Genomic DNA, 16,932 nt, shown 5'->3' on the forward strand with positions numbered 1-16,932 from the left:
GGGCTGGGGGGAGGGTCCCAGGGCTACTGAGCACAGCCAGGTGTTTACTCCATCAGCTGGATGGGAGCAAAGTGAAATGCAAGCTGGCTTAGCCCCAAGACCAGATGCAGAGAAGCTGGTTGTACATTCCCACCACGTCTCTCCCCACCCCTCCCACCTTGGGCACCCCAGTTCATCCTGGATGAACCCTCTTGGTCCCACCTTTATGGCCGAGACACAGAGCTGTCTTCCTCACTTAATCTCCAGTGCAAATCTATAACCTCACAGGGTTGGTTCAGTTCACTGACTGAGCCTGCTTTCTTCCCTATTTTGCAGGCCAGTGAGTGCCAGTGACAGCTCCTGACCTGGTCCCTCCTCTAGCCACAGATGCCTAATTAAAAAAAAATAGGGATCCCTGGGTGGCGCAGCGGTTTGGCGCCTGCCTTTGGCCCAGGGCGCGATTCTGGAGACCCGGGATCGAATCCCACATCGGGCTCCCAGTGCATGGAGCCTGCTTCTCCCTCTGCCTGTGTCTCTGCCTCTCTCTCTCTCTCTGTGACTATCATAAATACATTAAAAAAAAAATCCACCAACCTACATTCCCGTTAGTTCTTCCTGCTTCAAACCTTCCTATTCTGGTCAGTAATCTAATGTAGATGTCAGCCACCTGGGCATCCCCAGGGCCCAGGGCATCTGCTGGGCCATTTCCATCTTTCAAAGGGTACAAATGAGTCCCATCCTGCCCCATCGGTGGGGAGGAGGAGCACAGCATCCACTATCATCTCCACTTTCCACCTTCCCTGGATTCTTGATCCCCACTCTGTAACTTACCTCCTCGGTCCTGTCCTCGCTCCATTTCATGCATCACCTGGTAGCCTTCATGGCTCCCTGGGTTACTATGAATACTTACAGGAGCTACTAAGGCCTCTTAGAGAGTAGATGTTCTGGAGGTTTGGGGGTAGCAGGGAGATTTGATCTCCCACACTGGAGATCATAACCTATGATGAGGTTTTTTTTTTTTTAATTTAATTTTATTTTATTTATGATAAGCACACAGTGAGAGAGAGAGAGAGGCAGAGACATAGGTAGAGGGAGAAGCAGGCTCCCTGCACCGGGAGCCCGACGTGGGATTCGATCCCGGGTCTCCAGGATCGCGCCCTGGGCCAAAGGCAGGCGCCAAACCGCTGCGCCACCCAGGGATCCCTGATGAGGTCTTCCTTGTTGACACCTAGAGAACTAAGGAGTTGCATGCCCTGGGAAGCGTCTTGCTGGCGGAGTTCATCTCTGCTCCCAGCCTGGAGAACTTTCTCATCCCGTCCTGTGCTGCCAGGTCCCCACCCAAACCACCAAATTCCCACTAATTTCATGCCCGGGACACTTGAGCCTCCACCCTCTGCTCACAAACCCTGGACTCCTTGCATATCTAAAGCTCATGAAGAAGCTCTGCTGAGCTTTGCCATCTTTCACCAATTTCATCCAAAGGCTCTCCAAGAAGCTCTGCAATAACACTTTCCCCTTTAACACACAAAAATTCATTCCTTTGTCAGAGGGACTTCTTTCCCCACCCCTCAGGGGCGCTAGGTTTTGTTCGTTTGTTTTTCCTCCTCCATCTGCTTTCCCAGCTTCCTCCTCCTTACCTTCTGGAGGATTTCTCTACATAGCTCAACCCCTGGGTTGACCATTAGGCTGTCTGGATTTGATTTCATTGTCTTGCCTCCCTGCCCTTAACCACACAAGCCCAGAGCCCAGGCCAGAAACCACAGTAGGCCTGGGCCCTGTGTCACACTTGCTCTCTAGAGGGGGCTGGTAGTGGTTCTTTGGAAGGTTCCAGGCAGCGAGGCCGTTTGTTCCGTGAGGGGTCCCATGCCACCCGTGCAGCTGGGCTGGCGGCAGGGAACCTGGGATCATCCTCTAATATTAGAATGTCAATGTCAAGGGGAGGCTGGAGGACCAGGAAATCCATAGGGGGGGGGGGGGGCGGAGTCTAGGTGACTTTAGGCTTAGGGGGGTGCTGGCTGCCCAGAGGTGACCTTGATGAAACAAGCAAAGCAGGTTTGGGGTGGAAAGGTCTCTTTCAGGCACCTTTAAGGCTGAGAAGCCTGTGGAACAAGCAAGGGTGAAAGTCCTTAAGGTAGGCAGCTGGGAAAACAGGGCTGCGGCCCCTGGAGACAAAAAACGGGAACAAATGAGTGGGGGGGGGAGGTAGTGGAGGGCAAGAAAGTAGTGCTATGGCCAGAAAAGCTGCCCACCGGATGGCTGTGCTGTGACGGAGCCCCCGGGGCGGCGAAGGCTGCAGATCTGGGATGTGCCTCCCCCCAACCCGAGGGTCCCCGGCGCCCCCGCCCCGCAGTCCCCGCAGTGAAGGCTGCAGGTCCGGGATGTGCGCCCCCCCCCCCCCCGGGGGCCCCCGGCCTGGCCCTGAAGTTCCCGCAGCGAAAGCTGCAGATCTGGGATGTGCCCCCCACCCGAGGGCCTCCGGCGCCCCTGCCCTGCAGTCCCCGCAGCGAAGCCTGCAGATGTGGGATGTCCCCCCTCGCCCCCCCAGGGCCCGGCCCGGTCCCACAGGCCCCGCAGCGAAGCCTGCAGATCTGGGATGTGCCCCCCCAGGGCCCCCGGCCCGGCCCCGCCCCGCAGCCCCCGCAGCCCCCGCTCCCCCGCTCCCCCGCTCCCCGGCGCGGGCGGCCAGACAACGCGCTGCGGCGTTCAAGGGCAATCAGACTCAGCAAAGCGTGAAATCAGTTTTTTCCAACTAACTCACTCTGGGCAGAAGGCACACTTTCTATCTTCAGAGTCAGAGGAGTAACCTGTCATTCCCCGAAGCCATTTACCTGTTCCAGCGGAAGCGGACGTTCTTTTAAAGATCAGGGGCACCTGCGCCCACCCCGGGGCTGCGGGGGTCGGGGGGGGGGGGTGGGGGGGGGGGTCGGGGCGCGGGAGCCGCTGACTGCTGCCTGGCTTGGGTGGTGGCCGCGTTAGATAGGCAGGTGCTCCCCATCAGCAGCCTGGGCCGCCGGGAGCCGAGAACTGGGCTTCATTCATTTGTTCCCTCGGTCTACGTTAAGCACTTGCTATGCATCAGGCCCTGGGTCCCCCAGTTTTCCAGAAGAGACAGAAAAATACAGCAGGGTGACCGTCGGGGGTGTAGACTCTGGAGTCAGGCTGCTGGGGTTCAAGTCCTGGCTCCACCGCTTATAAGCTGTTGACTTTGAAAAACTTGCCTGCTTTCTTTGTACCTGGGCTTCCTAATTTGTAAAATGGGAATATTTGTAAATGATGTCTACTTCAGGAGAGCGCTGTCAAGACTGTTAGGATGCATGCAGAAGGTCTTAGAATCATTCCTGGAACAGCGCAAATGCTCCGTAAATTTTAGTGCATACTCTCTCTGAACTTGGGCCTCCTTAAAATTCCTGTGTTGAAAGCCTAAGGCCCAAGGTGGGAGGTGGGGCCTTGGGGAAGTAACTAGGTCCTAAGGGAGGAGCCGGCCCTTGAATGGAATTAGTGCCCTTGTAAAAGAGGCTCAAGAAGACTCCCTGGCTCCTTCTGCCCTGTGAGGTTATAACAGAAAGACAGCCATCCGTGAGGAAGCTGGTCCTCATCAGACGTGGAAACTGCCAGTGCCACCACCTTGGACTTCCCAGACTCCAGAACTGTGAGAAATCAGTGTTTGTTGCTGTGAGTCATCCGCTCTGTGGTATTTTGTTACAGCAGCCTAAATGGACTGAGACAGTGTAGAAAAGCAACATCATTTCATGAACGTGGTACGTGCAATGTTGAGGGGATGATGTACTGGATTCCATGGCAGCATTGAACGAGCGTCTGGAGGAGCACATGGGTATGGTGGGGGCTGCCCCGAGTCTTGAAGAATGCTCAAGAAAACGTATGTGTTCAGAGAACTGGAAATGGCTCAACAGCGCCAGAGCCAAGGTTCATGCCTGGAAAGAGGCAGGTAGTGAGGGAGGAAAGGTTGGCAGGAGCCCACGGCAGGGGGCCTTGAATGCCATGCCAAGACACATTTGTTTTTAGGCAATGTGTTGTAAAGATGATTCTGGAATTGTTTCTGGGAACTCAAATGCCATGCCGTTATTCATTTGCCTTGGAAATGTACTTTTTGTCAGGAAGGTAGAATTATAGTTTGTTTATTTTTAACAAAATTGATTTTTTTCCCTCCCATCTCATTGCCAATAAACTGTTGTGCTATGGACACTGTTCAGAAGCCTGCGCCAGTGGAAGCTGGAGTGTAATCATTGTTTTTCCTCAGGACCGACTGAAGCATTGGTGTGTGAGGCAGGAGTTCAGGTGCAGATTAAATGGCATTTGTCCTTATTAGGGCCACTTGTTCTGAATATTTACAAAGCTGGGGAAAAACCAAGCAGCCGGTGGGCCCGTGGACCAGTGGCTAATCCCTGATGGTCTTAGGTTGGGGGAGAAACCCTCCTGGTAGAGATAAGCTTGAGTCTGAATATGCTGCCCTTGCAGGAGGCTTCCCAGACATACAGGTGTCTTGAAGGGGGTACTTCTAAGTGTCCTTATGAGGAGCCTTTCCATTTTCACCTGGCATTTCCTCCTTGCTCAGGAGGCGTGTTCCAAGACAACGTAATTTGGAGAGTCACATGCAGTGCATTAGGAAATACTTATGCTTCTAATTGCAAAAAGCCTGGGCTCAATCCCAGCGCTGAACCCTTGTCTCTTCATTCATAAAATGGGCATCACTGTGCTGCTCATCCCTCAGAGGCGGCTGAGAGATTGAGGGAGTCACGTGCGAAGGCTCTGCGAGCTAGCCGTGGCACAGAGCAGGCAATTATTACCAATATTCCCTCTGCCCCCTCCCTCCCACACCTGTCACACCTTCCAAGGGCCCATGACCCACAGGGTCAGTCTCACCTGAATTCGTGTTGGCACAAAACAGAAGCACAGCATCAGGGGCACAGGGTTCATTAGAAATGCAGGTAGCGGCTCAGATTTGGGTCTGAACCTGACCTTGGGCAGTGGGGAGAGGATGGTTGACTCCTCCAAGTTTTTGTGAAAATGAAGCAACGTGATTCCTCTAAAGTGTTTTTCTTGGATCTCAGCAAAGAGTGAACACCCAATAAATGGTGGGAACTGGCCCAGCAGGAAGGGCATTGGAGAGGGGAGCACCGTGGTGCTGAGAGCTAAGAAAGATGTGGAAGGGTTGAGCAGAGAGGGAAGCCTTGGTGTGTTGCCTTATGAGCTAGCAACTCCCTCTACCTCCATCCACCCCGGATAACAGGGGCTGATGTGTCCCGGATGCCGTATCATTCATCATCCAACCTGGGTCACTTTTGAGAATGGAAAGGGGAGCTCCTTTTTTTCAAAAATCGTTATTTTTTTTTTAAGATTTTATTTATTCATTCATGAGAGACACAGAGAGAGGGAGAGACCCAGGCAGAGGGAGAAGCAGGCTCCATGCAGGGAGCCCGATGTGGGACTTGATCCTGGGACTCCAGGACCACACCCTGGGCCAAAGGCAGGCGCTAAACCACTGAGCCACCCAGGGATCCCCCAGGAAAGGGGAGCTCTTACATATTATTGGGTTACCCCAGGACGGGCTGCTTTGTGTGGTCCCCACATGCAGTGATTTCTAAAATACATCATTGCTATCCTTAGGATTCATTAATGGGAATCACATAGTTAGAAAAGGCATTTTTTGTTTTTGCTTCTGAAAACAGGTGGGTTTTTTTAGATCCAAATGCCTGATACTTATAGACAGAAGGTGTGGATGGACAAGAAGGGAATGGTCAGGATGTGCGGTTGCCAGATGAAATGTAGGAAGTTCAATGAAGGGTGAATTTTAGATAAGCAACAAATAATTTTTAGTGTACATATACAGTGGACATACGACTGTGCAAATTATTTGTTGTTCTTGAAATTCAAACTTAGCTGGGCTGCCTATGTTGTTATTTGCTACATCTGGCGTTCCTACCAAGATGGACAATGCGATGCTATGATTTTATTACTAAATTAAACAAAAAAACTATTTGGCGAAAACTTTCTGTCTGCCAGGCTAAGTGCTGGATGTCAAGAGTGGCATCTCAAGTGAACAAGAGGCAGTTTCTGCCACCAATTCATAGGCCAGGGAGGGAGGAACTAGGAGGTCATATATGAAGGCTCTGAGAGCCAGTCACAGCACAGGTGTACAAAGGGATAAAGCTGACATTTACTGAGCGCCTATTAGGATCTGGACCCATTCGCCAATGTTTCATGCGCCATCTCAATAAATCCTCACCATCGGGGTTATTCCCATTTTGTAGATAAGAGAATTAAGTCCCAGAAAGAAGTCATGTGCCCAAGGTTGCAGAGGTTATAAGTGATGAGTCAAGGTTAAAATCCAGGTCTGCCTGAGTCCAGAGTCAGCTCTTTCCAATGAAAACACATTTTTCGTAAATGAGTATACAAATTGCAATTTCAATAGCACAAAAGAGAGAACTCTGTTTTGAGTAATCAGGGAACTATCATCAACTTCTTGTAGTTACAAATCAAATTCCTTTTAAAAGGAGGGGGTGGTTACTATAAGGAGAACCCATGGGCTGAGATTAAGTCTCTTGGCATGTCCCTTTTTCTCTCATGTCTGATTCGTTCTCCCCCTCACTCCTGGCTGCCTCCTTCTGCTCAGTCATGGATTCTGCTCATCAGAACTGTGGCTTTGGCATGGTCAGCACAGCTTCTCAGGGTCCAGATCGACCTCAGGCTTTTAACGTCCATTCTCATTAGCAGAAGCCTCAGTATTTCAAAATTCTTGGTTTAATTTTTTTTTTTAAGTATAGTTGGCACATTAATGTTGCATTAGTTTCAGGTGTTTGGTTTGTTTTTTTAAAAAATAGTTTTATTGAGATATAATTTACATGCCATAAAATTCACCCATTTTCTAATTAAAATTTTGCAAAAGTTTAGAGGCTAGCTTATAAACGAGTCACCCTTGGTAGAGTGTTCCTTCTGATGTCACGTATCCACCTATCACCCGAGAACTATGACTAGAGCTGGTGCTGAGGGTTGAGAAGTTTTACTTAGGACTGTGGACTTCCAGCACTGGGATTAACAGGTCTAAAAGTAAAAGGTTCTAAGAGGAGCTTGACATTGGGAATGGGTCTTAAATGAGCAGGTTAGCATTCACCAGGAGGGAAAAAAATGGGAAGGAAGAGATTCCAGGCAAAAGCTAACATGTACAAATGCCAAGGTGCACAAAACAGGAATGAGCAGAGGATAGTGAGAGATTTGGAGATCCCAGAGTACAAGGTCCTAGCTTGGCTACCTGGGTGAAGACATATTGGAAGTACAGTGATGGGTGGATCCACAGCTTAGAACCTACAGCAGTCTTCACCATGAATTTATTAGAAAGTTTACCCAACATCTAGCCATTGGAAGACCTTGATACTGAAGTGTAAGGCAATACAGCAGGAAGATGAAGCCATTCCTCCAGAGACACTTGCTCAAATTAATCCTGAAGGTGGATCACACCAAATTCTACATGGTTGATTCAGCCCAAATCCACCCATCTGTGTGCTTTATGAGAAAGTAGAGAACAGCAGAAACATAGCATGCTTTATGTGAAATCTCTGCTTAGCCAGCATGTTTAGATATTAAATGTTGAGAAGAAAAATATGACCTGCCATAAATTCTCATTAAACACATTATTGCCTTAATAGTGTGAGTAAAGATAAACCCCTAAAGAATTTTCAGATTTGTCATCAATATTTGGTTTTTGCTTTTGATTTATTAATTTGTTCTTTTTCCAAGTGTGCTCATGGTAAACACTGTAAAAAAAAAGGATAATTTTTTAAAAAGGAAAAAAAAAAAAAGAAAAATTACCATACATCCCAACACCCAAAGATCAACCACCATAAACACTTTTGAATATACGTCTCAAACTTTTTCTTTTTTAAAATTAAGTTTTATATCTATTAACACACACAGAAAGTTGTACATTAAATGGTCCAGAAAAGTTTATGATAAATAGCAACTAGGCTCTATCTCAACCTCCTCATATTGTCCCCCTTCCCAGAGAGAATATATTTTGGTGGATTCCACTTCCCATAGTGGTTGCCCTCAAAGCTTATAATCAAGTGTTCTTTCGTACACTTGCCACTGGTCACATGGAGCTCTTTAAATGAAAACTAATTAAAATGAAGTGCAAATGAAGATTCATCTTCTCAGTCTCACTGGCTACATTCAAGTGCTTAATAGCCACATGTATCTAGAAGCTACCACAGTGGATAGAACAGAGATAGAACATTTCTATCATACAGAAACTTGTATTAACCAGTGCTGCTCTAGACAAAAGTATGCTTTTACATTTATCTCTTGGTTTATCAATTTTAGACAGTATCAATTGTCTTAATTCTGTTTCTATTCAGATACATTTTTATAAGCTCCTGGAAAAATTAAAATATACAGACATACAAGAAAAGCGTATCTGTTACAAACATAAATCTTAACAACTTATCATGAACTGAATAATTCATATAAAGGCCCTGCAGAGCAATAAGCAGAATATTATGAGGGGCTCAAATTCCCTCTATTGCTTGCCTCCAACTACCAATCCCTCTCTCAGTGCCTCAACTTACATCGCCATGAGTTGGTTTTGCCTGTTGGCAATCTTTATAGTATCTGGCTTCTTTCATGCAAATTATGAATGTGGGGCTCATCCAAATCATGTGAAGGAGAATTCATTCATGGGAACAGTATTGCTGTATAGTCTGTATCATATAAATATACTACAGTTTGTTGATCTGTTCTATTTGGAGCCCTTTGAGCTGTCCCAGTTTGAGGCTGTTTTGAATAATGTAGCTGGGAGCATTTTTGTACATGTCTTTTGATATGCATGTGTGCATTTCTGATGGGTATAAACTGAGGAGCGGAATTGCTGGCTCACAGATGTAGATGTGCTCAACATTAGTAGATCTCTGTAAAGGGGTTGTGCCAATGTACATATACCCAACAGTGTTTGGGAATATCAGTGGTTGCTCCACATCCTCATTAGCTCTTGATATTCTAAGAATTATATCCTTATGTTTTAGATTTGCACTTCCCTGATAACTAATGAAGTTTAACATCTTCCTGATATCTATTGACTATTTGGATATTCTCTATTTCTTAGGTGTCTGAGACTCTTACTTAGTTTAGTACTGAATTTTCTCTTTTTTAAAAAACTGATTTGTAGTCATTTTTAATGTTCTTGGATATGCACCCCCTTTCACTAACATGTTTGCTAATACCTTCTTTTGGACTATAAGTTGCCAACATCATTTGATAAAGGAGTTCAGATTTTTAATATAGCCCGACGTACCAATCTTTTCCTTCACAGTGAATAGTACATTTTGTGTCTTACCTAAGAAATCTTTCTCTACCGTAAGGTCATGAATATATGTATCTCCTATATTACTTTCTAGAAGTTATATTGTTTGAATTTTCACATTTATGTCTATAATTGAGCTGGAATTGATTGATTGATTGATTGATTTTATTTATTCATGAGAGACCCAGAGAGAAAGGCAGAGACATAGGCAGAAGGAGAAGCAGGCTCCATGCAGGGAGGCAGATGTGGGACTCGATCCTGGGACTCCAGGATCACACCCTGAGCCAAAGGCAGATGCTCGACTGCTGAGCTACCCAGGCATCCCTGGAGTTTATTTTTATGTAGGATGTGAGGTAGGAATCAAATCTCATTTTTTAAAATATAAGAGCCAATTGGATTGTATCCTTTATTTTAAGACGAATCCTTTCTCATTCTGTTTAAGTACCACCTTTGCCACAGCTTTCTCCCCTTCTCTGTATCTCTCTCTCTCTCTCTCTCTCTCATACATGTTTGCACATGTATGCACACACACACACACACACACACACACACAGCACAGCTCTCTTTCTTAATTCTCTATCCCAGGGAGGAGCAAACTAAGGCCAGCCACCTGCTTTTACAAATGAAGTTGTCTTGGCACAGCCATGCCCATTCATTTGAATATTATCTATGGCTCTGTTCAAAGTTAAGTTGTCATGACAGACCAGGTGACTTAGAAAGCTTGAACTATTTACTATCTTGCTCTTTTCAGATTTTTGGTAAGGTACACCATCCAATTTTATTCTCCTCTGAAATTGTCTTGACTATTCTTGGGCCTTTGTTTTTTTTTTTAAGATTTTATTTATTTATTCATGAGAGATACACAGAGAGAGAAAGAGAGAGGCAGAGACACAGGCAGAGGGAGAAGCAGGCTCCATGCAGGGAGCCCGACCTGGGACTCCATTTCAGGTCTCCAGGATCACACCCTGGGCCGAAGGCGGCACTAAACCACTGAGCCACCCGGGCTGCCCATGTCTTTGTATTTCCACATAAATTCTATTCAGATATATTTTGATTATAAACATGTTTTCAAACAAATTACATAGAAAGTTTTGTAACTTGTTAAGTTACTTAATATCTAGTGGAAATCATTCCATGATATTAAATATTATTCTACAATGTAATTTTTAATAGCTTCATATTATTCAATTATACAGATAAACTATCATTTATTTAACCAACTACATTGTTTGGCTATATGTCTTTCTTATTTTCCTATCATTAAATCATAAATTGCTTCTTCAGCTTGTTCATACTCTTTCACTAAGTAATTTCATTTATGGGAATTAAACCAAAGTAAATTATGTTAAATGAAAAAATATGCAAGAAGATGTTTATCACAGCACTATTTATAATCATGAAAAATTATAAATGACCACTTCACTGACACTGGTAATGGCTAATTACAGCACTTACATTTATTAGAATATTATGCAAATGTTTAAAACAGTGGTCAGGGAGACTGGAAAATTATTATGGAATATTTTATGCAATAAAGGATGTGTACTCCTTAATTATAAGCATTAAAATATGGCTTTTAGGAAAAAATCTAGAAATGCATACACCAAATAAAGTTAGTTAATACTAGGGAGTGGAATTTGTAAGGGGAGGGGAAGCACTCTATTTACTTTGTCTTGCTTGAACTTTTTCTAGAACTTATCTTATAGTGAAAACATTTGAAAATCATTTTCTAAAATAGACTGCATGATGCATGAAATGATAAAATGGCAATACCCTATAGAAAGATAAGCCTGCTGTACAAAAGCAGTACTAAAGACTTAGTTTTAAGTTTTTAGCAAGTGCATAAACAGAGCCTACAATTTAAAGGGAGATTGTAACATCCTCCTAGCAGGCACAAGAGCAGGGAACCTGCATTTGATGAACTTCAGGTAGACCAAAATTATTCCCTTAGTCACACTGAATACCTAAATACGAGTTCCTCAGTGAACACAGACTGGAGGCTGTGTAGAATCAGACCTCTGACCTCAGAGGGCTCATATGTGATTGCCAGCATCACTGTAAAAAATACTGATGCCTGGACCTCACTCCAATCCAGCTCCATCAGAATGTCCAGGGAGCAGCTTGGGCATCTGATCATTTCAAAACTCCCCAGGGGATTATAATACTCAGCCCAGTTTGAGAACCACTGCTCTGGGAGCAACACTTCCCACACACCCCTGGGTGGTGAAATCTCATAATTGCATCCAATTTGGATTGCGCTGCCCTGCAGAGCAATGGCAGGTAAGAGTTTCATTCATCAACAATAAGCCACGGAGTCCTACAAAAAGGACTCCATTAGCCCTGGTAAGTTGCCAGCTTTTCTCTCCTCTCTTTGCCAGAAAATTAATGAGACCATTTATTGGAAGGTAGAAAACTAACCATTGTATTTTGTAGTGTTGTGGGTCAAATGGTACACATTCTGCTACACTTATGCTTCCATCAGGAAGGAATAAAGGAGAAGGACCATGGTTATGTGCCAGGCATTCTTTCTTTCCATAAGCTAGGTCTCTTAATCTTCAAAAAACACCCTTGAGAATATGTATTACTATTATTTCCCTTTTACAGATAAGGAAACTGAGACATAAAATGGTTAGGAAATTTGACCAAAATTAAATAGGTAGTATAAGTGGCAGAGTGGGGATCTGAGCCAGTTTTATGTAACTCCAAAATCTATCTCCTGTCTTTATCTTTATTATAACACCCTCTTTATTGTTGCACCTGAAATCGTGTCTGGCAAATAAGGGCTCTATAAATATTAGCAGTTCCCCCTGGGATTTTACTGTGAGGATGGGGGTGGGTACCAAATTCTGAGCCTTAATTGCAGTTATTCAGCTTTGTTGGAGAAAAATATAGAAGCCTAGAAGTTGTTCCTGAGTGAAGAGAATTTCTCAATCTATGGTTGAAATCTTATTCTGAGAATGTAGTGTCCCATTATATCCATCTGTACAAAATAAAAGATTAAGACTCAATTTTGCAAAAACAGAGTGCATGTGGTAGGTTAAGTGCTTTAAAAAATGCAGAGCAGATTCTAGAACTTTTTGAACTATTTCCTTAATTAAGAAAATCCTTTACCATCGAAGGACAGAAGGTCCATGAGTTTCAGGTGATCTCAGTGATTTCCACTGCTGGTGGCTCAGGGAGCAAGAGGACCACTTCCTGGCAGCCATGTGGATTTGTCTGGGGTTCTGGAAAGGAAGGGAACAGTGGTTGAAAGCAAGCCTGCAATATGGTGGGGAATGACAGCTCTATGTTAAGAACCAATTCAGGACTGATCCTACATTAAAGGGAAGCATAGCTTCCTCCAGAGTAGGGCAAGTGAGGGTCTCTGTTGAATGAGTTCCTCTCTCATCACTCCTAAATTCTCTCTCCTTTAGAGGGGTTCCCTCTTGGCTCCAGCTGTCACCACTCTCTAGGCTCCTAGCGATGCCACTCACCATCTTTGAAAACTATTTTTGCAGAAATGGAAATATCTTTTAAGACAGTCTAACTTCCTAAAGAAACTTTACTAAATAATGAGAACAGAAAAAGGAAAAATGATAGAAAGTACAAGTAGCATGAAGTTCAAATGTCAAAATGATATTTTACATTTATTTCTTTAATTCTATTGCAACTGGCTTGTTTCCAAAGGTTTGTTTCATTTCCCACGTCCTGCATGTCTCCTGTCCTTTGCACATGACAGACTCTCTCCACCATACCCAAACCTGTCCCCTGTGTGTCCATGACCCTTCAAGAAAAATGACCTCCTCCCCTGCAGTGCTCCCTTTAGTGGAGGGGCATGGCTTCACTCTCTCCCCAGCTGATGAGCAGGCCTCTGGTGATTAATACACACAAACACATGAAAGAAATTTATTCCTTAGATGACAATCCTGTTTCCTACTCATAAAGGTAGGCTTAGCCCATTTAGCTTGCTATGGAATAATATCTCAAACACTAAACAACAATCCATTCATTAGACACGGTGTCACAGAAATACCATTTTCTAAATAGAAGCATCATGAGCATAGCAAAGTTTTTTTCCTGACTCAGTAGTTGGTGGTATGACTATGTCATACTCTAATTTCCTATAAAGTACTTCCTAATAATAAGGTCCCATCGGTGGGCCTTATTACAACATCAGAGTGTCAACATTGAGCTAGGTAGCTGGGGGGTTGTCCTTTATTTGTGATTTATAGCTTACTCAGAAGATATAAGTTTTCTGGGGTTTTGATCAAGAATTCCTAACTCTCAGGAATGCAATCTCTACAAGCAACTATCACAGGGAGCTCCAGAGACAGTATGAGTTCTATGTTTGCTCACACTATGAGTGTATTCTCATGTACTCCATAAGCTCAGAACAAAGGACCAGTCATCAAGAGTAATGGGAAAGCACACATGCTTATATCTTACAGAGTCACCTTAGATGAATGTCTGTGAGAACAGAAGCAGCCATGGCTTCTGTGAAACAATAGGATCAAGTGACAGTGGAAGATAGTCTGTGATTAAAATATAGCCAGGGTGGTGTGCCTGGGTCGGTTAAGCGTCTGCCTTCAGCTCAGGTCATGATCTCAGGGTCCTGGAATCCAGCCCCTAACTGGGTTCCCTGCTTAGTGGGGAGCCTGCTTCTCCCTCTTCCTCTGCCTCTCCCTCTGCCCCTCCCCCTGCTCATACTCTCTCTCTCTCAAATAAGTAAATTTTTAAAATCTTAAAAAATATATAGCTGGGGCCCATGTTAAAACAAGGACTGAGATAAGAATGAATCACAAAGAAATGAAAAGTACAGTAGCGGAATATCTACTGTGGAGGACATACAGGCAGGAGCAGCATTGAAGAAAGTCAAGTCTGCGAGGTGGAAGATGAAGAGCAGAAGGTTTCCCAGAATTTAGAGAAGAACAGAAACAAAATTAGAGAAAGAAAATATAAAAATTACAGATATTTCTTATAAAAAGCAATTAGAGGGGATCCCTGGGTGGCTCAGCAGTTTGGCTCCTGCCTTTGGCCCAGGGCGCCATCCTGGAGTCCCGAGATTGAGTCCTTTGTCGGGCTACCGGCATGGAGCCTGCTTCTCCCTCTGCCTGTGTCTCTGCCTCTCTCTCTCTCTCTGTGTGTGTCTATCATAAATAAATAAATAAATAAATCTTTAAAAAAAAAAAGCAATTAGATTGGAAACAATAATCAAAGGCACATTGAAGAAAAACTTTCCTGAGTTAAAGAACAGATAGACCAGTATACTTTTAAACTGATTTTTCTTCTACACAGAAATATTTTCCTAAGTATCTCTAACAGATAAGGAATTTTTAAAATGGCACCCACAATGCCCTTACCTCACCTAATTAGACCTTCTTTAGTATGTTCTAAGGCCCAATCTGAAACAAATAGACCTTTCTATTTTTAAAATAGCCTTTTTATTTTGAATAATTTTAGCTTTATAGAAAAGTTGCAAACACAGCATTCCTGTGTGCCCTTTACCTAGCTTCTTCTAATGTCAACACCTTCTGTAAACATGGTATATCTGTCAAAACTAAGAAATTAGCATTGGTACAATGACCATTAACTAAACTGCAGACTTTATGCGAATTTCAGCAGGTTTTTCATGAATGTCCTTTTACTGTTCTAGGATCCAATCTGGGGCACCATATTGCATTACCTTTATATTAAAAAAAAAAAAAAAAAAGGAACTGCAGTGGGAGTCCATAACACTGAGCTAGACATGTGAGCTGCCCAAAAGTCACTCCTTGGACCTCACCCTGTCTCATTCCCAACTTCCCTGGCCTCTGAGTTTTTAATTCCTCCTGGTTTTTCTTCTTGCCCCTAAGATCTGATACACACTATGACCTTGAACTTGTAGCAATAATGATCTTTGTTCTCCATATGCACTGCACTGCCCCCGGGGCCTTGGTAACATCCCTCTCAGTTACCCTGCTCTGTTCCCAGCTCCGCTCACCCCACGCTGTCTCCTTGGGGCACCACGACTCCAGCCTCCCCTGATACGTGGTTAGAAACAAATCATCACAAATTGCTCTACTGCTGTGTATTCTGGTTGAAAGACAACACAGGTCTAGAGAAGTCAAAGGAAAAGTGAAAAATCAAAACCACTTCTGTTTACACACAACTCAATATGCCTCCCTCTTCCCTTGATAGAGGTTACACCTTTTGAAAATGTTATGATTTCAGTTTCACAAAAGAGAAAAGACTTTTCATGGCTGGGTCTGTGGGCTTCCTCTGTTAGGTGTGGCCCTGCGGGTTCACCAAAGCCTGGGATCAGCCCCTCAGACTTGCAGGATTAAGAGACCATACTTATCAGCTTTCCAGAGGTGATCACACTTCAGAATGCTTACCCATGTGAACAAAATCTCTAAGAAGTGGAAATAAAATCAGAACACCAACTCATTAATTTATAATGAGCAATACACCTGACAAGCGAATCCATCATCATGTGGGCCTGACCAGCCAGATCATCAGACAGGTGCTCGGTGAGTGTGGAAGCACAACAAGGGAGTTATAAAATCTAAAAATTTAATGGCAACTGGCCCTGAAAACCTGAGGCTCCCATTTCCCCAGTAACGACGGGCCTGTCTGGTGGTTTGGCATTTCCCTGGCCTGGCGGGGCACTCTCTCCCCTGGGCACACTTCGGACAGCACTTCTTTCTGCACTTCCACATCTGATCAGTCCTTTGGCTCATGTACAGGTTCAATGCCTGTCTGGGCCTGGGGGTCCTACTAGCTCTTTAAGGTGATGATGGTTCTGATCAGTTGTATGGGAATCTGTATTTTTTTTAAATATATTTATTTATTCATGAGATACAGAGAGAGAGAGAGAGAGAGAGGCAGAGACACAGGCAGAGGGAGAAGCAGGCTCCACGCAGGGAGCCCGACATGGGACTCGATCCCAGGTCTCTAGGATCATGCCCTGGGTAAAAGGCAGGCGCTAAACCACTGAGCCACCCAGGCTGCCCGGGAATCTGTATTTTAACCCCCAAAGACTCACTCACCTCCAAGGCCCTAGTGTATATGTGTGTTTGTGTCCACATCTATGTGTGTGTGTGGTACTGTCGTGTATGCTGTCTATGTGGTTTTCCCTGACCCCAGTGAAGTGAGGAGAAGCAGAAAATCTGGGAAAGCAGACTGTGAGGGAGAGATCTGCGTGCAGGAAGCACACCAGAGCTTACTCTTGGCAGTAAGACCAATGGGGGAGGAAAGAAGCAGAGCTGGGCAGATCCAGAAGGTGAAGTATAATGCAATCACAACAAAAAATATCAGCCAATTCTTGGAAAGCTCTGCATTCTAGATGGTGCTTCCAAGTTGTCTTGAATTGGAGCAAGACGCCGGGTGTTTGGACTCCCACATGGACAGGTCACTAGATGGCATGACACTCCCCTCAGCTGGGGAAATGAGTGTTTCAGTCCCTGATGTTCCAGATCTGGGCAGCACATCAGAGAATCACCACAGGGAGGAATATACTTCCCGGTAAAGCACTTACACCCTGGATTCAGACTTTCTTGAGTCTGAAGTCTGATCCAGCCATCTCTTGCTTGGATGATTTTTTTGATGGGTTCCATAATTTCCTCATCTACAACATAGATAAGTCAATCGGAGAAGGACAAACATTATATGGTCTCATTTCATTT

The 16,932-nt window shown here is 44.5% G+C and overlaps 1 long non-coding RNA gene across 1 annotated transcript in view; it reads left to right on the forward strand.

The window, feature by feature from the left end:
• Positions 1 to 16,932, forward strand: part of LOC119865013 — a 54,391-nt gene that overhangs the window by 36,565 nt on the left and 894 nt on the right. The window lies entirely within an intron of this gene.

The sequence above is a fragment of the Canis lupus genome, chromosome 21, assembly GCF_011100685.1.
Source record: "Canis lupus familiaris isolate Mischka breed German Shepherd chromosome 21, alternate assembly UU_Cfam_GSD_1.0, whole genome shotgun sequence".
Lineage (NCBI taxonomy): Eukaryota > Metazoa > Chordata > Mammalia > Carnivora > Canidae > Canis > Canis lupus.